This window comes from Bos taurus, chromosome 6, assembly GCF_002263795.3.
Source record: "Bos taurus isolate L1 Dominette 01449 registration number 42190680 breed Hereford chromosome 6, ARS-UCD2.0, whole genome shotgun sequence".
Lineage (NCBI taxonomy): Eukaryota > Metazoa > Chordata > Mammalia > Artiodactyla > Bovidae > Bos > Bos taurus.
In genome coordinates this window covers 105,898,642-105,917,657 of record NC_037333.1, presented here as the reverse complement: position 1 = coordinate 105,917,657, position 19,016 = coordinate 105,898,642, and the positions used below count along the sequence as shown (strand labels likewise).

General features: G+C 39.5%; 1 long non-coding RNA gene across 3 annotated transcripts in view; it reads right to left on the bottom strand.

Annotated features, from left to right (window-relative positions):
- Window positions 1-7,466: 7,466 nt before the first annotated feature.
- Window positions 7,467-19,016, bottom strand: part of LOC112447169 (uncharacterized) — a 64,662-nt gene continuing 53,112 nt past the window's right edge. Inside the window, exon 8 of one of the 3 annotated variants that reach the window (XR_009494949.1) lies at window positions 7,467-7,697. This is a non-coding gene — a long non-coding RNA (uncharacterized lncRNA). The remainder of the gene's footprint in view (window positions 7,698-19,016) is intronic. The other 2 variants (XR_009494953.1, XR_009494954.1) reach the window with 2 other exon arrangements.

Genomic DNA, 19,016 nt, shown 5'->3' with positions numbered 1-19,016 from the left:
AAATTTCACTAAGATAAAAGATGCCAATATGCCTTGTGGGCATGTTTTCTAAGCTCCATCCTTTGTTTCCTTTAGCATAGGACCAACTGACCCTGCTGTCCTCTGAGACCCAGAGAAGAATTCTACCTGACATGCACACCCTTAAAAAATAAGTACAGTATTGAAAATCAGAGAATTTCATATGTTTTTTGTTTGTTGTTTAATTTTGATTTTTTAACACCAAAAACATTTTGCATTGGGATATAGCTGATTGACAATATTGTGGTAGTTTCATGTGAATAGTGAAGGAACTCAGCCATACATATACATGTATCCATTCTCCCTTCAACCTCCCTCCCATCCAAGCTGGGGCACATAACATTGAGCAGAGTTCCATGTGTTATACAGTAGGTCTTTGTTGGTTATCCATTAAATGTAGCAGTATGTACATGACCTTCCCCAAATCCCTACCTATCCCTTCCTGCAACCCCCACAATGTTTTTGGCAATTTCCAATTTACCGTGAAAATATTGGAAGATTTGTCAATGTGAAGAACACCTTCATACATGGCAACAGTCATCTGGAACTGAGGCACACTTTTAGCAAAAGAGCCTGTGGACTGGGAATTTCTCCAAGTTTTCAGAGCATCTTTGTCACCTGGGCACCTTGTTTAAATGCAGATGATCCAATATGGGGCCCCAGCTTGGATATTTCTATCAACTGAACTATGGACACAGGTGGAGTGGAGCCTGTTTGGAGTAGGGAAGACTTGGACTGCCCGAGCACACTATAACTCTCTTTTCTTCCCCTCTCTGTTGTCTTCCAACCTCAATGTTAAACAACAGGTGCCATTTATCATTACACTTCCTCTATTGTCCTTTTATATTTGGAATGCATTTTTCTACACCTGGTTTGCTTCACTCATTTGTCACCTGCCTACTTAAGAATATATTTGAATATTTAACTCAACTTTAAAGGGTGTTTCGTAACCCTAGCCTGGTTGAATCAGTCAAAGCCCCACCAGAGAGAAGGGTATGGTCAACTATTTTTAATGGAGAGAATTTGGGTTGCATAGGCAAAGGTTTAACTGATGGTGAGTGAGCCCAGCATTAGCAGCAGCCAGCACCATGGAGCCCTGGGATGGCAGGTTCAAATGGGAGAGGCAGTGTCAGCAGAGAAACAGGGTACCTTGGCAGACACTGGGACATTAATGAGCCTGTCGGGCAGAAGCTGGAATCACAGGGCAAATGCTGCTGCTGTGGGGATGCAGCTTGAGGCAGACCAGAAGGGTGACTTAACCTGTCTTCTCTTTTTCCCAAGGACACAATCTCCACTAATGCCTCCCATTAGATGAACCAAGCTGGAAGCCAGCTGGCATGGGAGCCAGAGAAAAAAAAAAAAAAAAAGTGTAGCCATCAAGGAACGGAATCTACTTCCATATGAAGCAGAAAAGAGCTAGACTAAACTCAGGTCTGGAGACAGGAAGTCAGGCTTAGCACTCTACTCTTGGTGTGTTCTCACTGTTGTCCAGTGAAACAAAGATCTTGAATCAGATTTCTGAAGAGCCAAAACGTTTTCCCATACTTCCTTAAATGAAAGGAGACATTCATTCCACATTTAATACCTGCACATTAAATGTAATTTTTTGCAACACTTTTGAAAAATTAGAAAGAACGCTTGCACAGACATGAAGAGAACTGTGCTCTAGTCCAAGAATTGCCATACAATGACTTTTGTTTAACATACAAAAAGGTGCAGATATTTAATGTATACAACTTGATTTTTCTGGCATTAAACACACAGCAGTGAAACCATTATCACAATCAAGGGCATAAACTTATCCATTACCTCCAAAAATTTGCCTGTCCTCTTAATTTTTTTTGGCTGTTATTGCTATTGCTGTTATTGTTTTTGTTTTCTCTCTCTCCTTTTGTGGGAAAAACACAAAAGAGGATGAGGTGTTTGGACGGCATCACCAACTTGATGAACATGAGTTTGAGCAAGCTCCAAGAGTTGGAGATGGACAGGAAGCCTGGCATGCTGCAGTCCATGAGGTTGCAAAAATTGGACATGACTGGCAGCTGAACTGAACTGAAGATCTATCACCTTGGCAAAATTTTAAGTGTACAGTAAATTATTGTTAACCATAGGTGCCATGTTGCGTGGTAGATCTCCAGAATTTACCTACCTTACATAACTAAAACTTTGCACCCTTTGACACCTCCCCAGTTTCCTCTCCCACCCTCCATAGCCCCTGGCAACCACCTGGCAGTTATTCTCTCCTTCTATGAATGTGACTATTTCTACCTCACTTGACTAGATTCTGCATGTGAGAGCTTGCAGAATTTGTCTTTCTGGGTCTGCCTTATTCCACTTAGTATAATGTCCTGCAGACCCAGCCATGTTGTTGCAATGGCAAGATAGTCTTTTTTTTTTTTTTTTTTTTTGAAGTCTTAGTAACATTCCAAAGTCTGTATTTTCTTTATCCATTCATCTATCAATGGGCACTGAAGTTGTTTCCATATCTTTACTCTTCCTAACATTGTAATGAACATGGGAGTGCAGATAACTCTTTGAGATCCAGACTTCAATTCCTCCTGACAATGTCCAGAAGTGGGATTGCTGGATCAAATGGTAAAGAATTGTCAGGTGATTATTAAGTGTCCTTGGTAAATTGACCTGACCAGTTTGGCTTCCACCATACTTATTTGTTAGACGACAATGATTGCTCCTCTACCTACTTTATAGGACTCATAAGTAGCAAAAGAACGTTTAAAAGCATTTATTTATGTATTCACTCAATGAACAATTAATCAATTATGAGCACTATATGTGTGTTAGCCGCTCAGTTGTGTCTGACTCTTCATGACCCCTTGGACTGTAGCACACCAGGCTCCTCTGTCCTTGGGATTCTCCAGGCGAGAATACTGGAGTGGGCCATATTAGTGAGCACTGTGTCTTCTAGTAATTGAAGGGTATCTTCAATAAGAAGCTTTCCTAATGCTGCATTCTCCCTCAGGTCTTATGTTAAAGGTCCTACATGTGCTTCCAATGCTCGTGGGTTCCCCTATTGTATTGCTCAAAGTCCAGTTAGGAGGCAGAAATCACACAAGTAATCAAACAGGGAAATTTTAATGTATGGATCATCAATTTGAAACAGGGCATTAATGACTAGTGGACATCTATATCAAAGCACTTTTATAAGATACAGAATTAAGTATTTTTCTCCGCATTAGAACTGGAGCTGCTTTAGAGCAGGAACTGTGCCTCCAGTTAACTGTTTTAACCCTAGAGCCCCAGTTGTCTCCAAACCTAAGAACAATGTTGGACATCCGATGAGTGTTGAATGAATATTGAAGAAATGAATGGATGGGAACTTAAAGTTTAAAGGGACGTAGAGATGCAAACCATTACAATGTGTTGCTACACACATTTCAGGGTAGCTCTGAACAAAGACCAACGAGAGGAAGGTGGTAAGAAGGAGAGGAGCATTGCAGAGAGTGTAACATCAACACAAGGCATATTCTGCAAACGACGGGTTATCCATCTTTTCTGAAGCATGAGTTTTGAGGGAGAGAGTAGCAGAATATAAAGTTGGAGAGAGAAGGCAGGAGATATACCATGAGAAGGCGTTTGGATCTTGTCTAGTATAAGAGGAGTTCCTGAAGCATTTGGGCAAGAGCCATAATAAGATAGGAAATGTGTGGGGATAGCCATCCTAGCACTCTGGCAATGATGCTTTATCTGACTGGAAAGGGCTATACTCTAGCGAAGCATTGCATTTTATGTATACAGACACAGGTAAGTCAATCAAAGAAAAGCAATTCAAAAACAAGGAGTGAAAAAGGAATTGTAAGGACTTGCTATCAGGAATCCTACTCGATTAATCTACTTACGATAAACAATAATGGAAATGTTTCTATATTTCTTAAAATCTGTGTAGTCAAGAGAATCAAACATTTAAAACACACTTTTGAACTCTTTTCAAAGAAATGATAGCCAAGTGATAATGACCTGGCATTCAAATTGTCCAAAAGACAGTGGCTGTATTGATAGCTTTGGAATCAGAACTCAGGTTCACTATATGAGAATTCCAACAGTCACATAAAGCAGACTTTTCCTTCTATTTCCTTTATGCCTTCCCTATAAATTCACACATGCACATCAAATGCACCAGAACGAATACTATTTGAGATAAAATTTCTTTAAATTCTCGAATTTAGAGCGTTGCCTACTCACCTAACTCCACTAAGCCTTAGTTTTCTCACCTGTAAAAAGGGCACGATCGTTCTCTTTTCAAGGATGATATGATATGCCTATTAAAAGCATTATTTTTCCTTTAAGAAACAGTATAGTTTTGTGAAAAGGTATTTATAAAAAGCACTATATTTTTACCTTGCATATACTCTTAATTCATTCTTGCGCTTAATCACTCAGTCATGTCCAACTCTTTGTGACCCCACGGACCAAACCCCGCCAGGCTCCTCTGTTCGTGGGGATTCTCCAGGCAAGAATACTGGAGTGGGTTGCCATGCCCTCGTCCAGGGAATCTTCCCAACCCAGGGATCGAACCCAGGTGTCCCTTAATTCATTTTTAGTAGATCATAAATTAGTGCAACATTAGGGTTATAATCCCCAGCTGTAGAGTGGGGGTTATAGAGTGGAAATGGTGTCTCTTTCTATATGCCATTGCTATATTTAAGTAAAAAAATGGATCAGTAGGACTTGTCCTTGTAACAGAAGCATTTACTATGGAGAAAAAAAAAAGATTGAATTTCTAGAGAACGGCATACTGAGAAGAACAAATCCCTTCCATCTTTGGAACTAGTCATTTATTTAGCCCTGCCTAATTAAAACCAAGTTTCTAAGGCTTGAATGCCTCATAAATTTTACCATGGAATGAACACATAGTTGTATTTATTGTTTAATTAAATTAGCTATAACTTGGTATTTGTGTTCATATCAATTATTCTCAGAAGTGTTTTGGTGCTTCAGTTGATATCCAAATTTCCTCTAAGTGAGCAACAGCTCCCTGATCAGTAGAAAATGTGAAAACTAGAAACATTTAACTCAGATGGCTGATGTGAGGATTAACTGAGATCATGATTGTAGAGTACTTATAGTGAGCCTCGCACGTGATGCTCGGTAAATATATGGCGGCCACTAATACTGTTTTTATTTTAATTATGTTCCATTGCTGCTGTTGATGAAAGCCCTTAGAACATTGTGTAGCCCACAAAAGTAGTTGATCAGTAATTTTAAATTATCTTATGTTAGTCTAAATGATGCATGATAAAACATTTATGGGTTGAGGGTGGAGAAAAGAATATTAAGACATAATGTTCTATATCTTGATATACCCTTATTTAATTAAAGTGTTTAAAAGAATGTCTATTATGACCTTATTTAAAAACAAATCATATACACCACCAAGCTATGTATACATAATGAAGCAATTCAAACCATATAGGAGATCTCAAGTAGTCTCCTCTTCTTTCTCTTACATATTTTATTTTATCTATTTATTCGTTTGTTTGGCAAGAGAAACTTTCTTGTAAAGATTGCTAGTAGAACTTCTATTCTGAGTGTGTGCGTGTGTGTGTTTAGTTAAACAGAAAGAATATCAGTTGGAGTACATGGTGTTCATTCAATTATAAGACCTTACGGTTACTCTTTAGTTGGTGAATATTAAGTAGGTTTTCAGAGAAATATTATTAACATGATTTTTTCCTTAGAATGTAACTTCTTCTTACAGCTTAAAGACTGCTGAAGAGAGGGATGGAAAAATTCCTCTAGGGTCTAAATTCCTTTCAAAGTAAAAGGAAAGAAATACAATGCCTGCTGCACAGTAAGAACTCAAAAGTATGTGTTTAATAAACTAATAAATGAATCCTGATTCTCTTTTTTTTTTAAAGATTAAACAATACTACTTATACACATTGTCATCGAAGTTTGGAGACATATTTACTGTTATAAAGTTTGGGCAAGAATGCAAATGGGCACAATGTTTGGGAAAGCTAGTTTGAATATAGGGCAAATGTTTTTAAATGCCTTTGCCCATTATTGTTAAGGTAAACCAGTTTTGTGCAGATGGACATTCCCACTGTAAAATACATATATATATTTGAAGCATCAGAGCACTATTAAAGCAGCAACTACTTGACCCAAAGTCCATACAGGTGACTCCGACATTTGGCAGTACTTTTCATCTAGTAGATTGAAAAGTGTATTGAGTTCATCGTTTCTCAAGAGCAGCTGGAAGACTAACAAGCAGAAGAAAGCTTCCAGCATCCTCCTGGTTGTATGAGATAAGGGACTTCAAACAAATCTCAATTTTAAAAAATGTTATTAGAATTTATTTACAAAACAGAAATAGATATAGAGAACAAACTTATGGTTGTCAGGGAGAAAGGTGGGGAGGGAAAGATTACCGAATGTGTGCATGATCAGACCTGTCCAACTCTTTGCCACTCTATGGACTGTAGCCCACCAGGCTCCTCTGTCCATGGGATTGTCCTGGTGAGAATACTGGAGAGGGTTGCCATTTCCTCCTCCAGAGCATCTTCCTGAACCAGGGATTGAACCAGCGTCCACCCACGTCTCCTGATGGGCAGGTGGATTCTTTTACCACTGAACCCACTAGGAAGTCCATTGGGAGTTTGGAATTGACAGGTACACAGTGCTGTATTTAAAATAAAATGCCTTTTCATGTAAAAACTTATATATATATATATATATATATATATATATATAAAATTTATTGAAGAGCTGAAAAAAACAAATGTATGTGTTAAGTCACTTGGTCATGTCCAACTCTTTGCGACCCATTGGACTGTAGCCAGCCAGACTCCTCTGTCCATGGAATTCTCCAGGCAAGAATACTGGAGTGGGTAGCCATTCCCTTCTCCAGGGTATATTCCCAATTCAGGGATTGAACCCAGGTCTCCTGCATTGCAGGCAAATTCTTCACTGTCTGAGACAAAGTAGACAAAATCTGTGAGATAGGGAGCTGGTCTGTCACTTCAGCATGTATAGAGGATCTGGATACATAAATGATTGTCAAATAGAAAAATAAATAAATAAATCACAAAATTGATAAATAAATAAATGCATATTTAATGTCATTTATTTGGAAATCCACATGCTAGAACAAGGGACAAGACTTCACAGACAGCATCTCACTTTTCAAGAGGAGGCTAAGGAAATATGATCAGTAAGGGGAATCCTGGATGGGATTCTGGGACAGAAAAATTTATTTCAACTGAAGTCCCATATTTTAGGTCATTTGCATAAAGCTTTAGCTATTTAGTTTAGTTTTGGTGCAGAAATCTAAATTCTTAAGTAAAACCAAATATACTATGAGCCAAAAACAGATTTTTCCTTTTTCTGATTTTCCTTCTGTTGTTAACTCATTTAATACTACAGAACAACACACAAAATACAGCTTTGTAAAATCAAAAAAAGTCAATAAACACTTTTATTTCACTTTTAAATTTACTTTTATCATCTTTTCGTATTTAAAAAGAATTTAATACTAAATCTTTAAGTTTGGAATTAATATTTTGAAAAATACAGAATTCAAAAAGGGCCTTTTGTAAAGAAAGAGGATGTACTATCCTTGCTATTAAGCAAGATGTTAAGATTCTTGGCATCAGGACCAAGTGTTTTGTCAATTCATTGCCCTGTGACTTGTTTTATCACGCCAAGTTAGAACACCACTAGAAAAAAAAAAAAAAAAAAAAGACTGTTAGTTTTAAAAATGTTTAATTCTTTTAATTTTTAGTTTCAAACATTTACTCTTATCCCACTGCTTTTGATAAAAATCATTAGCTACATATAATGAAAATATTCAGCTTCAAATGTATCACATTTTATATGTTTTACAAACATATGTTTCATATATTTCAACTTGTATATCTTAATAATTTTCTTGGGGAAAGGGCTCTTTTCCAAACAAATGTATCTCAAGGTTAAGCTATTTCTGAACTTCATTTTCATTGCAACATATTTGTAATACGTTTTTAAATTCCAAACATTTTTAAGGTGGCAAATTTCTTTATACAAAAACTAACATGGTAGTTTAAAAACAGGGTCCCCAAAATGTTGACTCTTCTCCCATCGAACAGTAAGATATATGTCCTCTCCCCTTAAATCTAGTCTCTGTGTCTTCTTGACCAATACATGGAAATGATGCTGTACAGGTTCTGTACCTAGACCTTCAAAAACTGATCGCTACTATTTCCTGTCTCTACTTTTACTCTCAAAAATCTTGCCACGGACAGTGAGGACAAGCAAGCCACTCCATAGAAGAGACCTTATGAGAGAAAACTGATGGACAGACAGGTGACTCACTAATCCACATTGTACTACCTCAGCTAACACAGCATTGAGAAGAGATGAACAATCCCTGCTCCCCAAATTACAAATTTGTGCGCAAAATAAATTGTGGTTGTTATTTCATCCACTTAATTTGGGGACAATTTCAGTTCAGTCAGTTCAGTCGCTCAGTCATGTCTGACTCTTTGTGACCCCATGAACCAAGCACACCAGGCCTCCCTGTCCATCACCAATTCCCGGAGTCCACCCAAACCCATGTCCGTCGAGTCGGTGATGCAATCCAACCATCTCATCCTCTGTCATCCCTTCTCCTCCCGCCCTCAATCTTTCCCAGCATCAGGGTCTTTTCAAATGAGTCAGTTCTTCACATCAGGTGGCCAAAGTATTAGAGTTTCAGCTTCAACATCAGTCCTTCCAATAAACACCCAGGACTGATTTCCTTTAGGATGGACTGGTTGGATCTCCTTGCAGTCCAAGGGACTCTCAAGAGTCTTCCCCAACACCACAGTTCAAAAGCATCAATTCTTCAGTGCTCAGCTTTCCTTATAGTCCAACACTCACATCCACACATAACCGCTGGAAAAACCATAGCCTTGACAAGAAAGACTCTGTTGGCAAAGTAATGTTTCTGCTTTTTAATAAGCTGTCTAAGTTGGTCATAACTTTCCTTCCAAGGAGTAAGCGTCTTTTAATTTCATGGCTGCAATCACCATCTGCTGTGATTTTGGAGCCCAGAAATATTAAGTCAGCCACTATTTCCACTGTTTCCCCATCTATTAGCCATGAAGTGATGGGGCCAGATGCCATGATCTTCGTTTTCTGAATGTTGAGCTTTAAGCCTACTTTTTCACTCTCCTCTTTCACGTTCATCAAGAGGCTTTTTATTTCTTCCTTACTTTCTGCCATAAGGGTAGTGTCATCTGCATAGCTGAGGTTATTGATATTTCTCCCAGCAATCTTGATTCCAGCTTGTGCTTTGTCCAGCTCAGCATTTCTCATGATGTGCTCTGCATATAAGTTAAATAAGCAGGGTGACAAGATACAGGCTTGACGTACTCCTTTTGCTATTTGGAACCAGTCTATTGTTCCATGTCCAGTTTCTAACTGTTGCTTCCTGACCTGCATACAGGTTTCTCAAGAGGCAGATCAGATGGTCTGGTCTTCCCATCTCGTTCAGAATTTTCCACAGTTTATTGTGATCCACACAGTCAAAGGCTTTGTCATAGTCAATAAAGCAGAAATAGATGTTTTGCTGGAACTCTTTTCTTTTTCCATGATCCAGCGGATGTTAGCAATTTGATCTCTGATTCCTCTGCCTTTTCTAAAACCAGCTTGAACATCTGGAAGTTCACGGTTCACATATTGCTGAAGTGTGGCTTGGAGAATTTTGAGCATTACTTTACTAGCGTGTGAGATGAGTGCAATTGTGCAGTAGTTTGAGCATTCTTTGGCATTGCCTTTCTTTGGGATTGGAATGAAAACTGACCTTTTCCAGTCCTGTGGCCACTGCTGAGTTTTCCACATTTGCTGGCATATTGAGTTCAGCACTTTCACAGCATCCTCTTTCAGGATTTGAAATAGCTCAACTGGTATTCCATCACCTCCATTAGCTTTGTTCATAGTGATGCTTTCTAAGGCCCAAATGGCTTCACATTCCAGGATGTCTGGCTCTAGGTGAGTGATCACATCATCGTGATTATCTGAGTCATGAAGATCTTTTTTTTTGTTACAGTTCTTCTGTGTATTCTTGCCACCTCTTCTTAATATCTTCTGCTTCTGTTAGGTCCCTACCATTTCTGTCCTTTATTGAGCCCATCTTTGCATGATATGTTCCCTTGGTATCTCTAATTTTCTTGAAGAGATCTCTAGTCTTTCCCATTCTATTGTTTTCCTCTATTTCTTTGCACTGATCACTGAGGAAGGCTTTCTTATCTCTCCTTGCTCTTCTTTGGAACTCTGCGTTCAGATGGGTGTATCTTTTCTTTTCCACTTTACTTTTTGCTTCCCTTCTTTTCACAGCTATTTGCAAGACCTCCTCAGACAGCCATTTTGCCTTTTTGTATTTCTTTTTCTTGGGGATGGTCTTGATTCCTGTCTCCTGTACAATGTCACGAACCTCCATCCATAGTTGGGGCAATTTACTCTGCAGCAAAAATAGCTAGAGTACTACCGCTTACAATTTTGTAATCTACAACTGAATGAAAGTTCTTAAACATATTTACATTCTAGTATCTTGTAAGTGCCTCCTGATACACTAGGACCTTTTAAAATTTACTAATTCTTCCTTTCACTTTGGATCTTTATAATAAATTAATGAAAGCAAAGTCATTCTACCTAGAATTATTTCTACTAGTAGCTTTCAAAAATTTAAGTCAACAATGAAAAAGTTTTTGTAGTGGTGGAACAGATTGTGGTTATGTTTACATGAATTTATGCATGTGGTACAATTTCATAGAACTATATACCAAAAATAAAACTTAACAGACTTCATGCAAAAACTTGCAAAATCTGAATAAGGTCTGCACTTGAGTTATTATTACTGCACCCATGCCAGTTTCGTAGTTTTGAAAAAGCACTATGATTTTTTTTTAATTATATTAACAATTGGGAGAAGCTGGATGAAAGTACACAGGAATCCTGTATTATTTTTGAAACTTCTTGAGAGACAAACTATTTCAAAGTAAAAAGTTATAATAAAAGATTAAGGCCTGGGCAATAGAAAAAGTCATTTCAGTAAAATAACTCAGTCTGGCAAGAAGTCTCTAGTCCATTTATTACAGTTAGAAGAGAGACTACCAGCTAGGGTTTCTAGAATGAGCACTCTTAGGGGCTCAGAGACTTCAGTGATGATGCTTGAAAGGCTTATCCTTATGTTGACACAGACAATTTCATAAAGGAGTTTCTGTCATCGTCTGGAAAGGAAAACAGAAGTGTAGGCACTTGGTGCAAGTATGGTTTTAAGCACACGAGAAACACATGAAGGTCACAGGCTTTATTTGGACGTTCATTTTTCCAATGCCTGCATTCTTTAGTGGTGACAGTTTCCTAACCTGCCGAGATAGATGGACCAAGTTTTTAAATAGAGTAAGTCTCCAACACATGAATGAGTTCAATTCCGAGATCACATTCATACGTCCAATTTATTCATAAGTCCAACGAAGTTAACCTGGGCACCCAAGTAACACAATAAGCTATGGAGTACTGTACTATAGGTTTATAATGCTTTTCACACAAATAATACATAAAAATGAATAAATACAAAAAATAAACATTTCTTCACGTGTTTTGAACTTTCATTAGGTATATACACATTAAGTTTTCTTATGTTTTTTTGAGAATAAACTCTTCGTTGTTGTTGTTCAGTTGCTAAGTCATGTCCAACTCTTTGTGACTCCATGGACTGCAGCATGTCAGGCTTCCCTGTCCTTCACTATCTCCCAGAGTTTGCTCAAACTCACGTCCATTGAGTCAGTGATACCATCCAACCATCTCATCCTCAGTCATCCCTTTCTCCTCCTGCCTTCAGTCCTTCCCAGCATCAGGATCTTTTCCAACGAGTTAGCTCTTCACATCAGGTGATCAAAGTATTAGAGTATCAGCTTCAGCATCAGTCCTTCCAGTGAATATTCAGGGTTGATTTCCTTTAGGATTGACTGGTTTGATCTCCTTGCTGTCCAAGGTATTCTCAAAAGTCTTCTCCAGCACCACAATTCAAAAACATCAATTCTTCAGCTCTCAGCCTTCTTTATGGTCCAGCTCTCACATCAATATGTGACTACCAGAAAAACTATAGGTTTGACTATATGGATTTTTGTCAGCAAAGTGATGTCTTTGTTTTTTAATATGCTGTCTAGGTTTGTCATAGTTTTTCTTCTAATTGTCTTTTAATCTCATGGCTGCAGTCATCATCAACTCCTTTATCATTACATCATGCCCTTTATTTAAAGAAAGTAGCGTTTACATACATCCACTACCATATGTAACATAGCTAGTGGCAAGCTGTTATATAACACAATAACTTCAGTCCAGCACTCTTTGACGATCCAGAGAGGAAGGACGGGCGGTAGTATGGGAGGAAGCCTTAAGAGGGAGGGATATATGTGGTGGTGGTGGTTTAGTGGCTAAGTCATGACCGACTCTTGTAAACCCATAGACTATAGCCTGCCAAGGATGGGATTTTCCAGGCAAAAATACTGGAGTGGGTTGCTATTTCCTTCTCCAGGGAATCTTCCTGATCCAAGGATAGAACCCCTATCTCCCACATTGCAAATGGATTCTTTACCAACTGAGCTACCAGAGGAGGAGGGGGACATATATATTTATGTTAATTTTAGTTATAATTATGCTTCTGACCCTGGGAGGGATTGGGGGCAGGAGGAGAAGGGGACGACAGAGGATGAGATGGCTGGATGGCATCACTGACTCGATGGACGTGAGTCTGAGTGAACTCCGGGAGTTGGTGATGGACAGGGAGGCCTGGCGTGCTGCAATTCATGGGGTCACAAAGAGTCGGACACGACTGAGCGACTGATCTGATCTGATCTGATGCTTAGTTCATATAGTTGTTGGCAGAAGCCAACACAATATTATAAAGGGAACATTTTAAACCTCACAATACAGTGCCTTGAAAAGTAGAGTAGTACAGTACAATAACTGGCATCAGGGGCTGGTATCCAGTGAACAAGCAAAAAGAACTACTGACTAACGGAGGGAGAGGAGGTGGGAGATGGTAGAGCTGAAGAATCATTAGCAACAGGAGATAGAGGGCAGGCTGCAATTTCACTCACGCCTGCTGCTGATGGAACAGGTTCTGGTTCCTGGCTGAATTCAGTTCTATCTATCCTCTTTAAAAAAACAAGCCAGAGATGTCTGGATAGTGGCTCTTTTTTTCTCATCATAGATGACACGATATCACTGATTTGCATTCTGAATGACTGCTGCAACCTTTGTGCACAGCTCTCTGTTTGGGTGCTGCACCTCAAAAACTAGCTGTAATTCCTCTAATAGAACCAAGTGACTGAACACACGTTCACAGCTTTGAAAGTTCGCAACTTGAAGGTCTGTGTGTAGGAGACTTAGTGTATGTGAGGGTTTGGTCTTGTGGATTTTTGGTATTTGTAAAAGTCTTCTCCAGTTTCCCCTCTTCTCTGTAGGCTCTTAATCATGTTCAGAAACCTCTCCAGAGAATGTTGTGAGGGAGGTCAGGCAGGACGGCATCTTTCTTTTGTAAGCCTCATCTTCCTATGGATATTTCATACCTATTTGACAAGGGAATAATTTTTCCATGTTTTTTCTCCCATGGTTCAGGATCTAACAAGGGAAAACCATTATTGGGGGATATCTATGGGGAGCTGGTTTCCTCTCTTAATTCATTCCCTGGTGGTTCAGACGGTAAAGAATCTTGCTGCAATGCAGGAAACATGGGTTCAATCCCTATGGCGGAAAGATCCCCTAGAGAAGGGAATGGCAGCCCACTCCAGTATTCCTGCCTGGAGGATTCCACGGACAGAGGAACCTAGTGGGCTACAGTCCATGGAGTCACAAAAAGTCTACAGAACTAAGCAGCTAACAGTTTTATTTCTTCACGTGGGGAGCTGGTTTTCTCTCTTAATGCATATTATAAGTAGAGGACCATCATAGTTCAACAAAAATTAAGGTGTAAGTGTTCTTAAGAGCTCAAAAATTTGGAACGATCCATTTTGTATAGGAATCAAAATGCAGCACACACACACAAGCAATCTCCAGTTTGAAGAGGGGAAGGAGTCAGGCAGCAAAAGGAAGCCAGACAGCCAGGCTCAGCTTATGCTTCCTACATATGAGTGAAAGCTTTCGGGAACATCGACTAGCTCAAGAATAGAGCCTCATGACATCATCAATCCCTAGATGACAGAGGAGTGGTAAGGAGAAGACGGATTTGAGACATCAAGGGGTCTCATCATATGTCCACGTGATTGTCACTTTGTAGCCCTTTTCCATTGTTCTCCAGATTAGAAGACTCCAAACCCTGCCCAGAGGACTGCAGAAACATTAAAATGTGACACTACCATTTATTAACATATCTGCACATGAAAAGAAATGAGAAGAGACTACACCAGCCAAAAGCCAGGTAATGAGTTTGCCTCACTTCTTAACGCTGCAGTTTCCCCCAGGTTTGATTTATTCATGAATATCACCTGACATTTCATGTCCCCATGGTATCTCTCCAAAACAAAATATTCTAATAATCAGAAAGAAAAAGTCAGAAACCCCAAAATTCAGATGGACAACAGTTACAAGCATGTATCATTGTACAGGAGGCAGGGATCAAGACCATCCCCAAGAAAAAGAAATGCAAAAAAGCAAAATGGTTTTCTGAGGAGGCCTTACAAATAGCTGTGAAAAAAAGGGAAGTGAAAAGCAAAGGAGAAAAGGAAAGATATAAGCATCTGAATGCAGAGTTTCAAAGAATAGCAAGAAGAGATAAGAAAGCCTTCCTCAGTGATCAATGCAAAGAAATAGAGGAAAACAATAGAATGGGAAAGACTAGAGATCTCTTCAAGAAAATTAGAGATACCAAGAGAACATTTCATGCAAATATGGGCTCAATAAAAAACAGAAATGATATGGACCAAACAGAAGCAGAAGATATTAAGAAGAGGTGGCAAGAATACACAGAAGAACTGTACAAAAAAAAAAAAAAGATCTTCATGACCCAGATAATCACAATGGTGTGATCACTCACCTAGAGCCAGACATCCTGGAATGTGAAGCCAATTGGGCCTTAGGAAGAATCATTATGAACAAAGCTAATGGAGGTGATAGAATACCAGTTGAGCTATTCAAATCCTGAAAGATGATGCTGTGAAAGTGCTGAACTCAAAATGCCAGCAAATTTGGGAAAGTCAGCAGTGGCCACAGGACTGGAAAATGTCAGTTTTCATTCCAATCCCAAAGAAAGGCAATGCCAAAGAATGCTCAAACTACTGCACAATTGCACTCATCTCACATGCTAATAAAGTAATGCTTAAAATTCTCCAAGCCAGGCTTCAGCAATATGTGAACTGTGAACTTCCAGATGTTCAAACTGGTTTTAGAAAAGGCAGAGGAATCAGAGATAAAATTGCTAACATCCGCTGGATCATGGACAAAGCAAAAGATTTCCGGTAAAACATCTATTTCTGCTTTATTGACTATGCCAAAGCCTTTGACTGTATGGATCACAATAAACTGTGGAAAATTCTGAAAGAGATGGGAAGACCAGACCACCTGACCTGCCTCTTGAGAAACCTGTATGCAGGTCAGGAAGCAACAGTTAGAAATGGACATGGAACAACTGACTGGTTCCAAATAGCAAAAGGAGTACGTCAAGCTTGTATATTGTCACCCTGCTTATTTAACTTCTATGCAGAGCACATCATGAGAAATGCTGGGCTGGAAGAAGCACAAGCTGAAATCAAGATTGCCGGGAGAAATATCAATAACCTCAGATATGCAGATGACACCACCCTTATGACAGAAAGTGAAGAAGAACTAAAGAGCCTCCTAATGAAAGTGAAAGAGGAGAGTGAAAAAGTTGGCTTAAAGCTCAACATTCAGAAAACTAAGATCATGGCATCTGGCCCCATCACTTCATGGCTAATAGATGGGGAAACAGTGGAAACAGTGGCTGACTTTATTTTTGGGGGGCTCCAAAATCACTGCAGATGGTGATTGCAGCCATGAAATTAAAAGACTCCTTGGAAGGAACGTTATGACCAACCTAGACAGCATATTAAAAAGCAGAGACATTACTTTGCCAATAAAGGTCTGTCTAGTCAAGGTTATAGTTTTTCCAGTGGTCATGTATGGATGTGAGAGTTGGACTATAAAGAAATCTGAGTGCCTAAGAATTGATGCTTTTAAACTATAGTGCTGGAGAAGACTCTTGAGAGTCCCTTGGACTGCAAGGAGGTCCAACAAGTCCATCCTAAAGGAGATCAGTCCTGGGTGTTCATTGGAAGGACTGATGCTGAAGCTGAAACTCCAATACTTTGGCCACCTGATGCGAAGAGCTGACTCATTTGAAAAGACCCTGATGCTGGGAAAATTTGAGGGCAGGAGGAGAAGGGGATGACAGAGGATGAGATGGTTGGATGGTATCACCGACTAGATGGACATGGGTTTGGGTGAGCTCTGGGAGTTGATGATGGACAGGGAGGCCTGGCATGCTGTGGTTCATGGAGTCACAAAGAGTCGGACATGACTGAGTGAACTGAACTGATCTGATTTCACATGTGAGAACATCCAAACGGCCAATAAGCAATGACAACCTGGAATTTTTTGTTTTTGTTTTTTAAAAAATATGGATTTAAATCATAATGAGAAACCAGCCCACCAAAATAGCTAAAATTTAAGAAATTGGCCATACCAGGTACTATGAGGCTGTAAACTGAAATTAATATAAACTTCTAGTAAACATTGTAATTGATGTAATCAATTTGGAGAAGTGTTTCCAGCCATGTCTACTAAAACTAAATCTTGCCTACCCTATGATCCAGCAAGTTCTATGAAAATGAGAGCTTGCAGTCAACAACATTCATGGCAACATCATTCAATAATATTTCACAGGCAGACACAACTCAGATTTCCAAGAAGAGTAGACTGTATAAATAAACGGTGATATAAGTAAACAGTGCCACAATATGAGGAAATGCACATGCCGCTGCTGTGTGCAACTTCTTGGCAGGGTCTCCTAAACATCACAGTAGGGAAAGAACGGCTGACACAGAGGAGAACCATCTGTGTGATTCTATTATAGAGCTCAGCAGCAAGCCTCGCTGATCTATGTTGGTAACAGTCAGGGTCATGGTTTTGGTACTGACCAGGGTTCTTTGTCATTATTGCTCAGTTGCTAAGTCATGTCTGACTCTTTGTGACCCCATGGACTGCAGCACACCTGGGTTCTTGGTCTTCCCCCGTCAGCAGAAATTGACTAGACCCAGACAAGAAATTCAGGCAAGACTTTCTCAGGGTCCTGGTTGGAGTATGGAGGAGTGAGGATAAGTAACATGCTCCTTTGCTTGCCCCCTCTCTGAGACAGGGTGAGTTTGTTTCTTACACAGAATGAGAGTAGGAATATGTCCAGGGGTCTGGTTGAGAGAGGCTTAGTTCATTTGCTCGCCCCTCTGCTGGTACTGAGTGCAGGGGGCTTACTCAGTACCCTGCTTCTGCTCCTGGCTCTTCAGAAGTTGCAGTAGGGGTTTTTTCTTTGTTTTGTTTTGGTGTTTTTGTATCTTTCATCCAGAATTTGCCCCAGCTGTATACCCACGCTGTTCCTTTTTAGTCTCATACAGTTTCCTTGCATTTTGTTGCTCAAGGAGGCGTGTCCAGGCGCAAACATTGCAGCACTGCAAGAGGAGCCCAAGTTGCAGCTGGTCTCAGTTTCCCCTTGGCAGGAGGGGCCCTGGAGAGTGTGGTGGACAGTGTGATGGACTCCCCTAAGCCCCCTCAGATCCCATTTATCATTTCGGTACAATCAGCTCCCCTGTGCCTCTGCAGGCCTTTCAGTGGACAGTACCTGCGGGGCTTCTTAGACCAGCCGTCCTTGTGGAGCCTTTGGCAGTAAGCACAGAGGCTAGTAGGGTCTGGAGTCTGCGCTTTCTGTTCCTGCAGACTTTGCTGCCACTGGGAGTAGGCTAGTTCAGCCCCCAGGACACACAAGGAACAGTGCTGAGGCCACTCACCCCTGAGTTCTCCCACCCCTGAGTCCTCCTCTCGGCTCAGACTGAAGCGACCTGGGGAGGAAGGCCTTTCACTCTGAGGACCCCTTCCTCCCCTTCCCTCATCTGTCTCCCATGGGAGCATTTCCTTAGTAATTCACTTGCAGACAATTTCTCCTCGTGGCATCTCCTTCTGGGAAACCGAGCCTGAGTAGGAAGGCAATAGCCAGCTGTTTTTGAAAAAGCTAGTTGGACCAAAAGGATGCTGGTAATGTTGATGTGTTCACTTTAGAATAGATTATTGGGCAATTATTATTTTTAGTTTTCTCCATGTACACTATTTTTCAAGAAGAAAAGTTTTTTAAAAACCTAAACCCTGTGACTAGAAAAATCCAGAATTTTGTCCTAGAATGTTTTCATACAGTTATGTAGTGATTTAAGAATGTTCATTATTTATATATTTAAAATAACAAATAAAAACATGGGTTTTTTTTTATTTTATTTTACTTTTAAACTTTACAATATTGTATTCGTTTTGCCAAATATCGAAATGAATCTGCCACAGGTATACATGTGTTCCCCATTCTGAACCAATTTTAAGCTGTAGTATGTTAACATCTATACCACATTATTATAAAACATTTAAAATTATTTAATGACATAAAAATACCAATAAGTATTATTTTAACAATAAATTACACAGCAGTACATAAAATACAGTTCCCATCTGGAAAACTACAAATGTATATTTTTTTAATGTGCATCAAGATATTAGTAGCACTTACCTTTCAATGGTACAATTATGCCTATTTTTTTCACTCTCTTCCAAAGTCTTCACCATATTTTCTCAATTTTCTATGATAAATATGCAGTTATTTTAACCAAAAATTAAAAAAAAAATGTTTTGCCAAATAATGTTCACATCATGGAAAATACAGTAGCCTTTAAAAATAGGTGGATATTCTCCACACCCAATCAAGATGACTACTATCCAAAAAGGAAGGAGTAAAAACAGAAAATAAT